The sequence below is a fragment of the Cryptomeria japonica genome, chromosome 3 (genome assembly GCF_030272615.1).
Source record: "Cryptomeria japonica chromosome 3, Sugi_1.0, whole genome shotgun sequence".
In the NCBI taxonomy this organism is placed as follows: Eukaryota; Viridiplantae; Streptophyta; class Pinopsida; order Cupressales; family Cupressaceae; genus Cryptomeria; species Cryptomeria japonica.
In genome coordinates this window covers 22481006-22496875 of record NC_081407.1, presented here as the reverse complement: position 1 = coordinate 22496875, position 15870 = coordinate 22481006, and positions in this window count along the sequence as shown.

Here is a 15870-nt window from a genome sequence, read left to right as displayed (position 1 = left end):
TGCAAATGTGAGCAAAAGCTAATATTAGATGCTATGATGCTAAAATGATTTATTTTAGGCCAAAATAACAATATATTAGTGTTTTATGCTAAATGCTCTCTAGAATTCACTATAACTTAGATGCATACAAGTTTCAAGATCTGGATTATGAAGAAATGGGCTCTATTTATAGGAAAAATGGAGCAATGGATGGTTGAGATTGACTAATCTCAACATGAGTCAAGATTGAATGAAATTCAATCCCTGTGATGGCTTTCAACCCAATCCCAGGATGATAAGTGTCCATATGAGATAGGTTGAGAGGAGAGGGAATAAGCATTAAATGCTTGACATGACCTGAGAGTTAACTTGAGAGTTAAGGTCAAATTATTTATTCAAAGAATAAAGCTTTTATCCAATGGATAAACTCTTGTGCAAGGGCAAAAGGGATAACCATGGTCAAAGCAATAAATGCTTGAGGAGACACATGGGTGCAAGTTGAATTAACCATAAATGGTTATGTAAGAGCCATAAGGGGTTTAGAAGACTTTAGAGGTTAAATTGTTGAACACACAAAGCATTAAATGCTTTTCAAAGACTTTGAAGTCTTTGAGAAGTGACTCCAAGTTGCTTAGAAATGTGACAATAATTAGGAGATGGATTAGGTTAATTAGGAAGGGGTTAGAAGAATCTAGAAGGGGGTTTAGGAGTGCAAGTGGATTTGGTGGATGAAGGAAAATAGGATTTTAATTAAATAAATTTAATTTATTTCAACTTGTCGTTGCAACTTGCATTTGTAGGAAAATGCAAGTGGGGGGGGGGGATAAATGATTTAAATAAATATTTTATTTAATTTATTTAAAAGAGAAAAGATGACTAAATTGAATAAATAGGATTTATTCATTTAATTGATTTGTGAATTTGGTATAGTGAATTAATTAAAATAAATTGAATAATTTATTTAATTAATAGGAGAATGTTTGAAGATGAATTAATTAAATATTAATTTAATTAACTGATGGTTAGTGGGTTTTTAATCAAATACATAACAAATATTCATTTAATTAAACTGGACAGATTTATGTGACTACATTTGCCCCTCTTTGAGACGGTGCGGTTTATCAAGTCGTTTCAAAGAAAAATAGGTGTGAAGAAATGTCCCATAAAATGTTAATTTAATGGGTGGTATGCCCCCTTGAGAGATGGGCAGAAAAATTTCAAAAAATCGAGCGATCTCTCGAAAAAGAATGAAAATTGACAGGGTGATAGAAGAGAAAAATTTAACAATGCTGGTGAAAAATAGAAGAAATCAGAGATAAAATGGAGAAATGGGAGGCTCGGGAAGTTTACAAAGACCACGGTGGTGAGCGGGGAAAGTTAGGGGTACAGTGAAGGGTTTATATGGGGAGAAAGGGGTGAAAACAGGCTCATTTGTATCTGCGACTATAGTGAAATTGTAGCTTTGATAGTGACTTTCTGGAAGAGCAAGGAGCAGTCAAGATGTCGATTCCCATACCAGAGCACTGATTAGAGCGAGTCCATCAGTTCCAGCAGCCAGATGACTACAGAACAATAGTATGTGAATTTGAATTTTTGAATTTTATGCATTTTTGATGTGTTTTTAGCTAGGTCCAAGTTGAGTCGAGACAATAGTGCTAAAACTTTGTTTTGGCGCTTTTGTCAATTGAATTAGCGCTATTGTGCCACATTTGTGCTATTGTGTAGTTGTTTTAGTGCTTCTGTAAAGGTTAGCGCTATTGCCTAGGTGTTTGAGCACTATTATTTGTTTAACGCTATGGAGTAGTTGATCGAGTGCTATTGCTATTAAATAGCACTATTGCATAGCTATTGTAGTGCTTTTGCGGTTTGAGCACTTTTGCATAGTTGATTAAGCGCTTTTGTTAGGGTATTAGTGCTATTGTTAGGAGATAGCGCTTTTGTTTGCAAGATAGCATTTTGTGCAAGAAAATAGATGCCCCAGTTTGTGTGAACAAAATCCTCCCATTGCCAATGATGGATGGATGGAGAGATGAAGGTGAGAGTTGTTTTGAACCATAGCAGCCTTGATGGGACTTAGGTCATTAGGATAAATGCCTATTGAAGTCTAGGTGTGCCATGATTGCTTACCTGTTGAGACCCGAAGATACTTGATCAAAGTATCTGTTAATAGTCTAGGTTTAAATTTAAGAAAGTTTGAAACAAAACAACTGATGATGATGGTTGATGCACTTGTGTAGGAGGATCTTTGCATCTTACAGTTGCGCGAGAGGCATCCTGCCACACAAGGGCTGTGCGATCGGTTGACTGAGTCCGAGGTGGTTTGTATTGCAGTGACTGGCCTGTACGATATGATGTATATGCTCGTGATTCGGATGAATCACAGTTTGATTACAACATTGAGAGAGCGCTGACATAGCGAGCCATGCACGTTTCATTTGGCGCAGGGGGAGATGACTGTGACACTGGAGGATGTATGGCGCATCCTGCATATTCCCATTTGAGGTAAGCTGGTGACGTATGACAGAGCATGGGGGACCCTAGCGGTGCAGAGATTTTTTGATGAGGACGTCTTTATTGATGATGGTTTGATAGCCTGGGAGGATATAGCTGCTTTGTACAAGCCTTTACCAGAGGTGCTATCAAGGATTGTAGGGGGACTACTGTGCCCAGATCGATGATCACATGGACTTGCTGTTGGTTGGGGTCAGGTGATTGAGTAGATGATGACAAAGGGGACCCAGTTTGCTGGGGACCGTGCGTGCTGGCACACTTATATCAGGAGCTTCATGAGGTAGTATACTGAGGGAGGGGCTCTTTGGCAGTGGGAGTCATGCTGCTGCATATTTGGGCGTGGGAGCACCTACCAATTACCCGACCAGTTAGTCTGAGATTTTGGGTAGTCGACCAACCATATGTATATATGTATAGTGGTATGATGAGTCAGCCCCACCTGGGGAAGTTAGAGTGGTGGCGGCGGGCACTGGATGATTTGGATGTAGTGATCTGGAGACCGTATATTAAGTGTGAGCCCTGGGAGGATGATGCAGAGGCAGTGCCATATGTGTTCATGACTTGATTCCTCATTGGTAGGACAACCTACCAGGTGGAGAGACAGTTGTCTGACAGAGTTTTGAGATAGTTTGGATGGCGGTAGGGATTACCTAGGGGATCGAGAGAGTATGCCAGGGTGGTCTGAGAGAGGTACGCATGGGGGCCAGTACTACCTTATGATCAGGCTTTAATAAAGTTTTGGATGCTATAGGCGAGACCATGGGATATATGGTCAAGGATGGTAGATGTAGGGGTGTCAGAGGAATATACATAGTATATGGCAGCTCATCCGATTCCTCGGATATCAGATCTGACAGAGCCGATTCCAAATTTTGAGGAGAGGGGATGGAGATGGAGGAGGAGAGGAGGTCGAGGACCTATAGTAGATGGACAAGGGAGAGGGGATGGTGGTGATGGAGGAGGAGGAGGGGGGGATGGTGGAGGTGGTGGATTCAGAGGTGGAGGTGGCGGTGGTGGTCGAGTTCAATGGAGGGGGAGAGGCGGTTTGCCATTTCGGATATCATAGGGACCTTTGATGCAGGGAGGAGTTAGATTAGGTGGGAGAGGTATGGGGGAGAGGGAGGCATCGATGGATAGAGGGGAGGGAGCCACTGGAGAGGGAGCTATAGGTGAGGCACCTATGGATATAGGGGAGGGAGCCACTAGAGATCTTCAAGATCATATGATATTACATTTGCAGACTCGACTTATAGCAGCCAAGACACAGGTAGAGGATCTGGAGGCGGAGGTTGCAGCTAGAGATGTGCAGCTATTTGCACGAGAGTCAGCTCTTATTATGGTGCTGCAGGAGAGAGATCTGGCCATGAACATGGTGATCTAGTTGCAGGAGAGAGTGCGGGCCTTGGAAGGAGTACCGAGATAAGGGCCATCTGTGGAGGCTTTGGCGAGGGAGATACGGAGAGTAGGTGCAGAGGTGGATTACTGGCGGGGCCTATATGAGTAGGAGGTGCCATCTAGTTGATGGGCACTGAGTTATTCACAGATGTGGCAGGCCAGATCAAAGCGGTCTCAGAGGATGCAGAGTAGTGGGGGTGTGATGGGTCCTCTACGGAGAGATAGGTCAGGTGGTGCAGGAGCTAGTGGGGGTTTGATGGGGCCTCCACAGAGAGATAGATCGAATGGTGTAGGGACGAGTGGGGGAGTAGGTGGTGATGGTGGTGCAACATCTAGTCAGAGTGGCATCTAAGAGAGCATTTTGTATATTTTGATATTGTCATTTTGGACTGTACCTTGGATGGCTCTTGGTAGCCGATTTTGTGGACTTCATTGTACTCTGAGATATGAGATGATATATATGAGGAGATCCCATATTTTGTGATGATATGCATTTCGATATGTATGGAGTTTATGCTTGATGGTGATTTCATGATTTATGCTTAGATGGATACTTGTTCTTTGCTATATGTATGTGTTTATGAGATGACTCCTATATGCATGTTTTTATGATGATTTATGCAAACATGTGGATGCAAGTTGATATATGTGTGCATTGATGTTTTGGGATAGAATGCCTGATATATGTGATGCCATGATTGTTATGTATACATAATAAAATGATGATTTATGATGGTATAGATAGTATTTTGTACTTTATATTAACACAATGATGGGATAATGATATGCAATGATGTTAATGTAATGCTTTTGAATGAATGATTTATTTATGAATGTGCATCTAGATGGTTTAAAAATGAATGTATATGTGGATAAACAAAATGTAAAGTACAAATGTTTAAATGATGATTTCTAAATTTCAAAATATGAGGAAGTAAAATGATAATGTGATTATAATGCAACTCATGTTTAATGAATAACTGCACCTTAATGCAATTAAGAGGGATAATGAATGCAATCTAATGCATCCTAAGTGAGATAAAATGAGTATAATAATATACTAAAAATGGATGAATGAATGCACTTTAACTAATGGATAGATAAATGAATGTATGCAATTTATTGGAAACCTAAACAAATGTATGATACATAAGTGTTGAAATGATGATAAATGATGATCACTAATTGATGTTAAATGAATGTATAGTAATGAGTAATCATGGTAGGAAATGCAAATAAGGACAATTATTTATGTAAGTGAATCTAAATTTCATGAGGGTAATAATGAAAGGATATAATGATACTAATGCAAGTAAAATGAGAATGAACTATATGGGGGAAGTGCAACTAAATGATATTAAATGCACGCTAATGAATGGATAAAGAGTAATGCAAATGTGACTAAAATGTAATGAAATGATGATGGGATGATGATAGATGAATGCAAGGTTGTTTTAGACTTTGCATGATGCACTTGATGATGTATCAGAGTACTCTGTCGCGATTGTATCCAAAACTAGCTCAATTTTCGCTTAACTGCTCACATTTAACTTTGTTCACACTTGCATGCAAAATCATGTATATGAATAATGAATGAGTAAATGGATGGACGGTATGCAACGGAATGCAATATAAACAGATGAGATGAAATGATGATCCATAGTGCTTTATTTTTCATCATCGAGCTTTAAAATGTTGTAAGAAAATACAAACAACTTGACATAATGATTCAAGATAACCTGAGTATTATTTACATGGATTTTGATATAGCAAGGTAATACAAACAACTTGATATAATGGGTCAAGTTGACCTGAGTATTGCTTGCGGAACATACAAGGATCATCACCTTTCATGCATGACTTGGATCATCCTCCTTGATCTTGGGCTGATCATATCTTGAGACAAGTTCATACCCTAATAAGAGATAAAAACCTTTATCCAGTTTGGATAAGGTAGGAGGAACCAAAGAAAGAGCATTGTACCTGTAAGCAAACAACATATATAAAGAATAAATAATATGGATCCTTGGTAATGGTTCATGCTCATATGGTTGAGGTATACACTGTAGTCAGCAAGCCATAGTGATCTATGACTGTATTTTGCCTATGATCACATAGCTTAGTAAAATTCCCACGTAGACACCATTAGGACATGCCCCAGTACTTCATCAGAATAATGCGTAAAAGATACACAAACAATGCTGTAGGAACCTGATATGAATAAATAACCCACAAATCAACCAAGTATTTGATAGCTTAAACATAATTTTCTTGTCAAAGAAAATGTCATTTTGTCTTTGTTTTGGTAAGGAAGGATACATCCTTGTTGAAGACAATTTGAGTGTTGATGTTGATTATTGGGTTGATGTGATAAGTGGTGATCATTTTGAGTATGTCACAGTGTTTGTTTGGTATCTTCTTTGAAAAATGTATGTACAAGGTGTTGTCATGTTTTTGATTGATTTTTTATGTTTTCTGATGTTTTTGGATTTTATGAATTTTTTGAATGTTTTTGGATTTTGATGATTGTTTTCCATTGTTTTTGGTATTTTGTGAGATAGTTTTCCAATGTTTTTGGATTTTGTGAGACGATTTTCCAATGTTTTTGGATTTTGATGATTGTTTTGAATGTTTTTGGATTTTGTGAGACAGTTTTGAAATGAAGAACTCAATGAATCACAAAACAATGTAGTAGCCACTTCCATCAAACAGGTTAAGGGCATTGCCCCCAGTTTCTAGACATGACTCTGAAAAAGCGGGATGCAAGACGCATGAAGTACTATCCTTAATTGCAGATCAATAATAAGCCATTGTTTGGACGGATGGATGTGTGCATGTAATGAATGTGATTGCAACAAGTCTGAAAGACAATGGAGCCATAGCCTTTACGAGTGGTGCCTGTTTGCCAAGTTTTCACCATCGCACTTACCCAAGGTGCCACCGGAGTGGTTGTTTACCGTTTGGATGCATGATTTTTCTTTACTATTTTGATGTTTTTGTATTTTCTTCAGAACATTTTTTTGAATGTTTTGGTGTTTTTCTGATATGTATGGGAGCCTGATGCTCTGTGCAACTTATGTATAAAACCTTTTGAGGTGCATGCTGTTGATCGGATCTGCTAGCGGTTCTCCTTCTGAAGTAGCCAACTGATATGCCCCAGACCCAAATACAACAGTGATAACATATGGACCCAGCCAATTTGATTCAAAATTTCCCTGATGTTCTCAGTTTGGTTGGTTACAAGGATTCTCTCGAAGAACAAGATCACCTACCTCAAATGTACGAGGTCTAACTCAATGACTATAGCTCGTGCTTATGCGTTGCTGATAGGCTTTGAGGTGATTGTATGCAGCTTGTCGTTTCTCATCAAGTAGCTCTAAATCTTGGAGACGTGATACTCTGTATGCTTCATCATTGATGATATTGTGCAAGGAAACCCGCAGAGATGGTATCTCAACCTCGATAGGTAAGATAGCTTCTGCACCATAGACTAGTGAGTAGGGAGTTGCACCTGTAGGGGTTCGAATGCTAGTGCGGTATGCCCATAGTGCTGGATTTAATTGAACGTGCCCATCATGTCTGGCATCATTGACTGTCTTCTTTAGGATTCTTAATATGTTTTTGTTTGATGCTTTGGCCTGACCATTTCCTTGTGGGTAATAGGGAGTGGAAAAGTGGTGTTGGATGTGAAATTTCTCACAGAGCTCACGAACATCCTGATTTTTAATGGAAGTCCGTTATCTATGATGATGGACATGGGTACACCATACCGGCAGATGATGTAATTGAGGATGAATGAGGCAATCTGCTTGTCGGTGACTTAGGTTAATGGAACAACTTCGATCCACTTTGTGAAGTACTCGATGGCGGTAATAATGAATTTATGGCCGTTAGATGAAGAAGGATGGATTTTACCCACAAGGTCAAGGCCCCATTGACAAAAAGGCCATGGTGTTGTGATTGGTTGCAATTCTTGTGCCGGTGCATGTATTAGGTCTCCATGAACTTGGCATTTCTTGCACTTTCTGACAAATTAGTAGGAGTCTTTTTCCATAGATGGCCAATAGTATCCAGTGCGCAGGAGTTTCTTGGCTAGTGACGGACCACTTGCATGAGTTCCACAAATTCCTTCATGTACCTCTTCCAAGGGCTTTGTTATCTCATCCTGTTCCAGACATTGAAGGAGAGTACCATCAAGACTGCGTTGGTATAGGGTTTTAGCAATAATGGTATATCGAGCGGTTTCACGAATGAAGGTTTTACATTGATTATTCAATTGGTTAGGAGGAAGTGTGTAATCACGAAGTTAGGTATAGAGCTCACCGTACCATGGGGATTTAGAACCGATAAGGCAACATATCATCTCGGATTCAAGGATATCATAAGCGGGGATCCAAAGCTGTTCTACCAAGAACTCGTAGCGTGTTGAATTCTATGGAAGATCTAGGAGAGATGCAATGGTAGCCATAGCGTCAATAGCTCGATTCTGATCTCTTGGTATCCGCTCAAAGGTGATAGTAGTAAATGATGCCTTTAATTTGTCCACCATTTGTTTGTATGGCATGAGTTTGTCATCTTTAGTTTGATATTCATCAGTTGCTTGTTGAATGACCAGTTGGGAGTTGCCATATACTTGTAGTTCTTGTAATTTCCATTGTATGGCTATCCTAAGTCTTGTGATCAAGGCCTCATACTCTGCTATGTTGTTGGTGCATGGAAATGTGAGGCTGTAAGATTTCAGGATGCTGTCACCTTGAGGTGTGATAAACAGAATGCCTACCCCCGAGCCATGCCTAGTGTATGAACCATCAAAGTATAGTTTTCATGGTTGTGCTGGCATGATCATGAATATCTCTTCATCTGGAAAATTGGAAATGAGGGGATGATCGCCTATGAGTAGTGCATTAGCCAATTGATCTGCAATAACTTTTCCTTTGATAGCCTCACGGTCCACATACTCGATGTCAAATTCCCTTAGAATCATCACCCATTTGGCCAAGCGGCCTGTCAATGCTGCTTTGCTGAATAAGTATTTGAGTGGATCAATCTTTGCGATGTGTTGTACCTTGTGTGTTAACAAATGGCGCCTCAGTTTTGTGGCTGCCAAGATTACTGCTAGGCAGGCTTGCTCAATAGGGGTGTAATTGAGTTCATAGCCAATCAATGTGCGAGAGATGTAGTAAACAACACACTCTTTCCCTTCGGCATTATGTTGTGCTAGTAGTACACCTAATGCTATATTAGTTGCTGAAATATAGAGTAATAAAGGTCTACTCGGATCTGGTGGGACCAACAATGGTGTATTCATGAGATAGTCTTTAAGCATTTGGAATGCTTGCTAGCATCTGGCATCCCATTGAAAATGAATGTTCTTATGTAGCAGGTGTGTAAAGGGGTGACACTTATTTGCCTATTGTGCAATAAATCTTTGGATAGATTGAATCTGCCCTTGTATTGTCCTTAGCTGGCTGATGTTCTTTGGAGGTGGCATGTCCATGATTGCTTTGACCTTTGCTGGATCGACTTCAATGCCTTTGCTTGAGACAATGTATCCTAGAAGTTTCCTTGAGGTTACTCCAAAGACACATTTCTTTGGGTTGAGCCGAACATGATATTGTTCCAGTCTATCAAAGATTTTCTCCAATATGTCGAGATGACCTTCTCTTGTGAGTGATTTTTCCAGTAAGTCATCAACATAATATTCCATTATGGTATGCATCATGTACTGGAAGATGGTGGTCATTGCTCGTTGATAGGTCGCTCCTGCATTCTTTAGACCGAAAGGCATTACATTCCAGTAGTATGTGCCCCATGGACATGTGAAGGCTATCTTATGTTGATCCTCTGGTGAGATCTTTATTTGATTGTATCCTGAAAAGCCATCCATGAGTGAAAGCATGGCATGGCCTACTGTTAGATCTACTATTATGTCGATGTTTGGTAGGGGGAAGTCATCTTTAGGACATTCCTTGTTCAGATCTCTAAAGTTAGTACAAATATGGATGCCCCCATTTGGCTTGCCGATAGGCACAATATTGGATATCCAATCTACATAATCAATTGGTCTAATGAAACCAACATCCAGGAGTTTCTTAAGTTCTGCTTTGACTAGTACTGCAATCTGAGGATGCATCTTGTGAAGCTTCTGCTTGATAGGTTTGGCTCCTTCTGCTATGGTGAGGTGATGCATGACTAAATCAGGATCAAGCCCAGGGATGTCTGCATATGACCATGCAAAGTTGATCTGACGCTTCTGGAAGAAATCTACAAAATTAGGTTGTTCCTCTGGAGTTAAAAGAGATGCCAGATGTATGTGCTGAGGCGTTTCAAGAGTTCCCACATTGTATTCTTTTGTTTCCTCAATGAGAATTGTTGATCGTTCCTGCTGTGTACTAGAAGGGAGAATGTCAAACCTTTCATCCTTCAGTGCCTTAGAGAGGTTTTCACCATTGGATACACTCTTTCTTTTTACTTTTGTGGGATCAAATAGTGCCACAATGTGGTTTTCATTGGAAGATCCATGTTTTATTGTTATATTTTTGCAGCTGAAAGGTTTGGCATCTGCCCCAAAGTATGTTGAGCTATTAAGTTCAATGGCGAATCCGTCTTTATGATCCCTGCTTGGTATGTTATCCCGTAGTTCCAAAAAGTCAATGATTGCCTCATCGTTTTGGAAAATGTCAAGACATGGGGGATTAGGTTGGTTCCATTCGATGAGTTTAGGATGGATAATGGGCATTACCTCATCGATTAGGTTAAGTTCATGAGATGTGTTAGTGAGGGTTAAGACGTTGTGGTGAAGGTCATTGATGGTACTCTCCCTGTCAGAATCAGGCATAGGATGGGACGTAGGGTCTGTGGAAGAAGTTTCTAGTTTAGGAACCCAAGAGGTCTTTATCTGTGCTTCTTCGTAAACAGGGATGTCTTTGCAGGGTGGAGGTAGTGATGTGTCTTCCTCATCTGAAGTATTAAGCTAGATGGAATCAAATTCCCATTCATGTGAGTCGGTCTTTGAGTCACTTTCCAGTATTCGATTACTATACCATACTAGGATGTCCTTTGAGTTAAACACTACAGGTGTGACCGGTTTTGTAGATGAAATGATTGGTGCTGCAAGAAGGATTATGTGGATCAATGAATTTGATACGGTGAGTATTGCTAGTGTTGACTTTGCTGCTTCTGCTGGAACTGTTGGTGTCGTAGATACTGTTGTGGGTTTTGATATAGTTGCTGTTGCTAATGGTGCTATTGATGTTATTGCTGTTGTTGATGGGATCGCTGGTTTGATTGGTGGGATGAAGGGTGTTGTGGATGGTTTTGTTGGGATTTTTAGCCTCGATGGGGTAGTTGCCATGGCTTGTGATGCTACTTTTATAATCAAAGGTGACCTCTTTGTAATAGGCTGATATAGTGGCTGGCTGGGTTTTCCTTTGAATTTGAGCTTAGGAAGGATCTCCTTTTGAAATCCTAGTCCTGTATTATCCTTGGGCTTTAATTCCGGCTACAGGGGTTCATGTCTTCCTTGCTTATAATGCCCTAAAGCACTTTGACCATCATATCTGATGGGATGGGGTATGGGATAGACTAGCCTAGTCTATGCTCTTGGATCCTTTCCTTGGATCACCTCGTGTTCTCTACACACCCTAGGGTCTCTAGGACTTCCCTTTGCTTGAGGAATCCCCTGACCATGCCCAATCCACCCACCAATGAGTTGCAATGCTGCTCCTAAGGTCTCACCTACTCATGTGACTCAAATCCCCTTACTATGGCTAATAAGGGCTAAGCTTGTTCCACACTTTCCAAGGTCTTAGCAAGGTTATTTCAGGTCTATTCCAAGTTTTCTCCACCCATTCATGAGCCCCCAAGAGGTTTCAAGCCTTTAACCCCTTACCGATTTCACAATTTAGTGTTTTTGCCTTCAAAAAGGGCTACAAGGTTTAGGACCAATTAGGCCTCCTAACCGGTCTTCTAGGGCTCCCTCTCACAAATGATGCACAAACAACCCAATCTCCCAAAAAGGATTTCCATTCATTTGGCAAGGACTCAAGGATTTTCTAGGTTTTAGGCCTCCAGGTGTCCGTACTCTGTCCTTGGTGGATTTTAAGGTTTTTAAGGGCTTTTTGTTAGGGTTTTTAGAGTCTGCCTCGGTCACAGTGAGGGTTTTGTATTCTAACCACCTTGTTTGGATTGATGGAGGCTCCTCCTTCACACCAATGATTCTTCACTCACTCTTCTGCACTTCCTTCAAAGGATGCACTCTCCACTAAACAACCTTGCTCTCCAAGACCTTTGCACCAACAACCATTCCTAACCGGGCACTGTCCAGTCTCACCTAGGAATGGGTATTTGCTTGGCCTCCTTGCATTTACAAGGGCCCTTCTTGCTTCGGACTATAGTACAAGGTCTCCACATCCATTCCCCATGGTTTCATGGTGGTTCCACAATGGGGAATGGAGTCAAGACTTCATTTACTCAAACCGGTCCAAAACTGCAATTCACAAACTATTTACAAACACACTCAACCGGTAAACAAAAATATAATCTAATCACTCAAAATGAAGATATGTACACCAAAGAAGAAATTCCACACAAGTTTGATCACAAATCAATCCATTTGTTTGCTCGGTAACTTCATTGAAACAGACTGGTAACTCAAAAATAGTCGCAGCCAATACAGTTTGCTTGAGCCATACAATCTCTGACAACCAACCCTTTAACTTAGGGTTTAAAACATCTTATACTACCTATACCTCGGTCAGTGTGCCACATTTAGGGTTGTCCATGCCAACCTAACAATTTTGACAACATGGTGGAAAAGTTTGACAACTTTTAAAAGTTGTCATGCAACTTTTGCAACTTTTGAGCAACTTTCCCAATGTTGCTCTTCATGACTCCTAGACCCACAATGGGCCAACCTAAGGACACCACCATGATATGAAGGACCCCTAAACACCTCCAAGACACACATATCCTCCATTTTCAAAGCAAACACAATTTTGACTTATGACCCCTAAGATCTCCTCTAGGACCCTACCTAGGACCTATGAACACTTGGCTCATTATTTTATATACAATGGCTTCACAAGAAGCATAACACCAACAAAACAAGAAGGAGGGAGAGGTCAAAAGGGTGCTCCTGCACCATACTCCCCCTCTGCACACAATCAAGAAATAGGAGAAGAGATGAGAGCTGGGTCTATGCCAAGCTTAATGAACTTGCTCTCCTCCACCCATGTAGCTTCAGATACTGGTTGATCTACCCATTTCACTAAGTGCTCCATGTAGACCTGGTGTCAAGTAGACTTCTTCACTCTTGATTCCAAGATCTCCACTGCTTTGGCCTTTTTCACTTGAGGTAAGGTGTTTACATCCAAGTCTTGTAACACCTTGGCTTGGTTCTCAGTCTGCTCTGCTATCTCTCCCTTGTACATTACCAGATCAGCAACATTGAAGACTAGTGAAATGGCTAAGTCTAAAGGTAAATCAACCTTATAGGTGTTCTCACCATATTTTGCCAGAATTTGACAAGGTCCTACCCTCTTCATCTGCAGTTTGGTAGGCTTACCACTTTGCATCCTTGCTTTGCTCAAATGGACCATCACATAGTCACCCACCTTGAACTGAACTTCTCTCCTTTTCTCATCCACTTTGGCCTTCAATTTGTGAGTGGATTCAAGGATGGCCTTCTTAACTTGCTCTTGTACTTCCTTGATGGTTTGGGTGAAGTCCTCTGCTTGTCCACTCTTCATCTCCAAACTACTCAGATCTCTCAACTCACATACTCCCCTTGGATGTCTGCCATACACAACCTCAAAAGGGCTTCTACCAGTGGTTCTATTCACACTGTCATTATATGCATACTCTTCTTGAGGAATGATAAGGTCCCATGTTTGACCATACTCCTTAGTTAGACATCTCAACAGATTGCCTAACACTCTATTGATGACTTCAGTTTGACCATTTGTTTGTGGATGGTAAGCTGAGCTAAATGACAAGTTAGTTCCTAGTCTCCTCCATAATGTCTACCAAAAATGTCTCATGAACTTGTTGTCCCTATCTGAAACAATGCTTAAAGGGAGTTCATAAATCCTAACAATCTCTTTGAAGAAGAGATGTGCAACATAGCTAGCATCATGTGTAGTCTTACATGGTATGAAATGACTCATTTTGGAAAATCTATCTACTACCACATATATGTTGTCCATACCTATTTTAGTCTTGGGAAGTCCTACTACAAAGTCCATGCTTATACATTCCCAAGGTCTGTTAGGGACCGGCAATGGTTGATACAAAACGACATTGCTTGATCCACCTTTGGCTCTTTGACATACACCACACTTCTCTACATACCTCTTCACATCTCCTGGCAACTTTGGCCAATAGTAGTACCTCTGTACTAAATCCAAGATTTTATTAATCCCAAAGTGTCCACTCAAACTACCATTATGTTTTTCTTGGATGAGGTTCTCCCTCATAGATCCTCTAGGTACACACAACTAGTTACCCTTGAACAAGAGACCATTTTGGAGAGTGTAGTCTGCATACTCACCATGGAAATGGTTCTCAAACTCTTTGCAAACCTTGTAAGCTGATGAGAAGTCTTCATCTTCTTCATAGAGGTCTTTGAAACCCTCTATGCCTATGCTCTACAACTATAACTCTTGAACAATCAACAACTTCCTGCTCAATGCATCTGCCACCTTGTTAAGTTGTCCCTTCTTATGCTTGATGGTGAAGGTGAAGGATTGGAGATATTCCATCCATTTTAGATGTCTATTGCTTAGCTTCTCTTGAGTGTTGATGTAACTCAATGCCTGATTGTCTGTGAACACTACAAATTCCTTTGGGAGTAGATAATGTCTCCACTTCTTTAGAGACTGCACTAATGCATATAACTCTAGGTCATAGGCCGAGTACTTCTTCTTTGCTTCATTAAGCTTCTCACTGAAAAATGCCACAGGTCTTCCCTCTTGACTCAACACACCACCTACTGCAATTCCACTTGCATCACACTCCAAAGTAAATAGCTTATCAAACATAGGTAGGAGAAGGATAGGTTTTGTGGCTACTTCTTGTTTCAACAATTGAAATGCTTTGTTAGCTTACTCTGTCCATTTAAACTTAGTTTTAAGACCTCCTTTGATGGTGTCAAGGACTGGTACACACATGCCACTGAAATTTCTCTCACAAAATTCATATAGAATTGAGCTAATCCATGGAAACTTCTTACCTCAGTCCCTGTTTTAGGTGCAGGCCAATTCAAGATTGCCTCCACTTTACTCGGATCCATCTTCAAGGTTCCCTTAGACACCACAAAACCTAAGTAAACCAAATCTTGCTTCAAGAAGTCACACTTCTCTAGGTTGATGGATAGGTTCTCCTCATGCAACCTCTCTAAGACCAACCTCAAATGTTCAAGGTGTTCTTCTTTGGTTTTGCTATAGATGAGAATGTCATCTAAATACACCACCACAAATCTTCCTGTGAAATCCTTCAACACTTCATTCATCAACCTCATGAAGGTGCTTGGAGCATTGGTGAGTACAAATGGCATTACAAGCCATTCATACAATCCATCTGTGGTTTTAAAAGTAGTCTTCCACTCATCACCCTCCTTAATTCTTATCTGGTGATAACCACTTTTAAGGTCTAGCTTGGTAAAACACATAGCCCCTCCTAAACAATCCATTAGATCCTCTATTCTAGGAATAGGAAACCTATACCTTATGGTAATCCTATTAATTTCTCTTGAGTCAGTGCAAAGTCTCCACTTACCTCCTTTTTTTGATGCTAGCACTACCGGGACTGCACATGGGCTGATGCTCTTCTTAATTAGTCCTTGTTCCAATAACTCTTGCACTTGCCTTGCTACCTCTTTGTTCTGATCAAGTGTGAGCTTATATGCAGCCTTATTAGGTAAGGATGCATCGGGAACAAAGTCTATCTGATGACTTATGGACCTTCTAGGTGGGAGTGTTGCAGGTG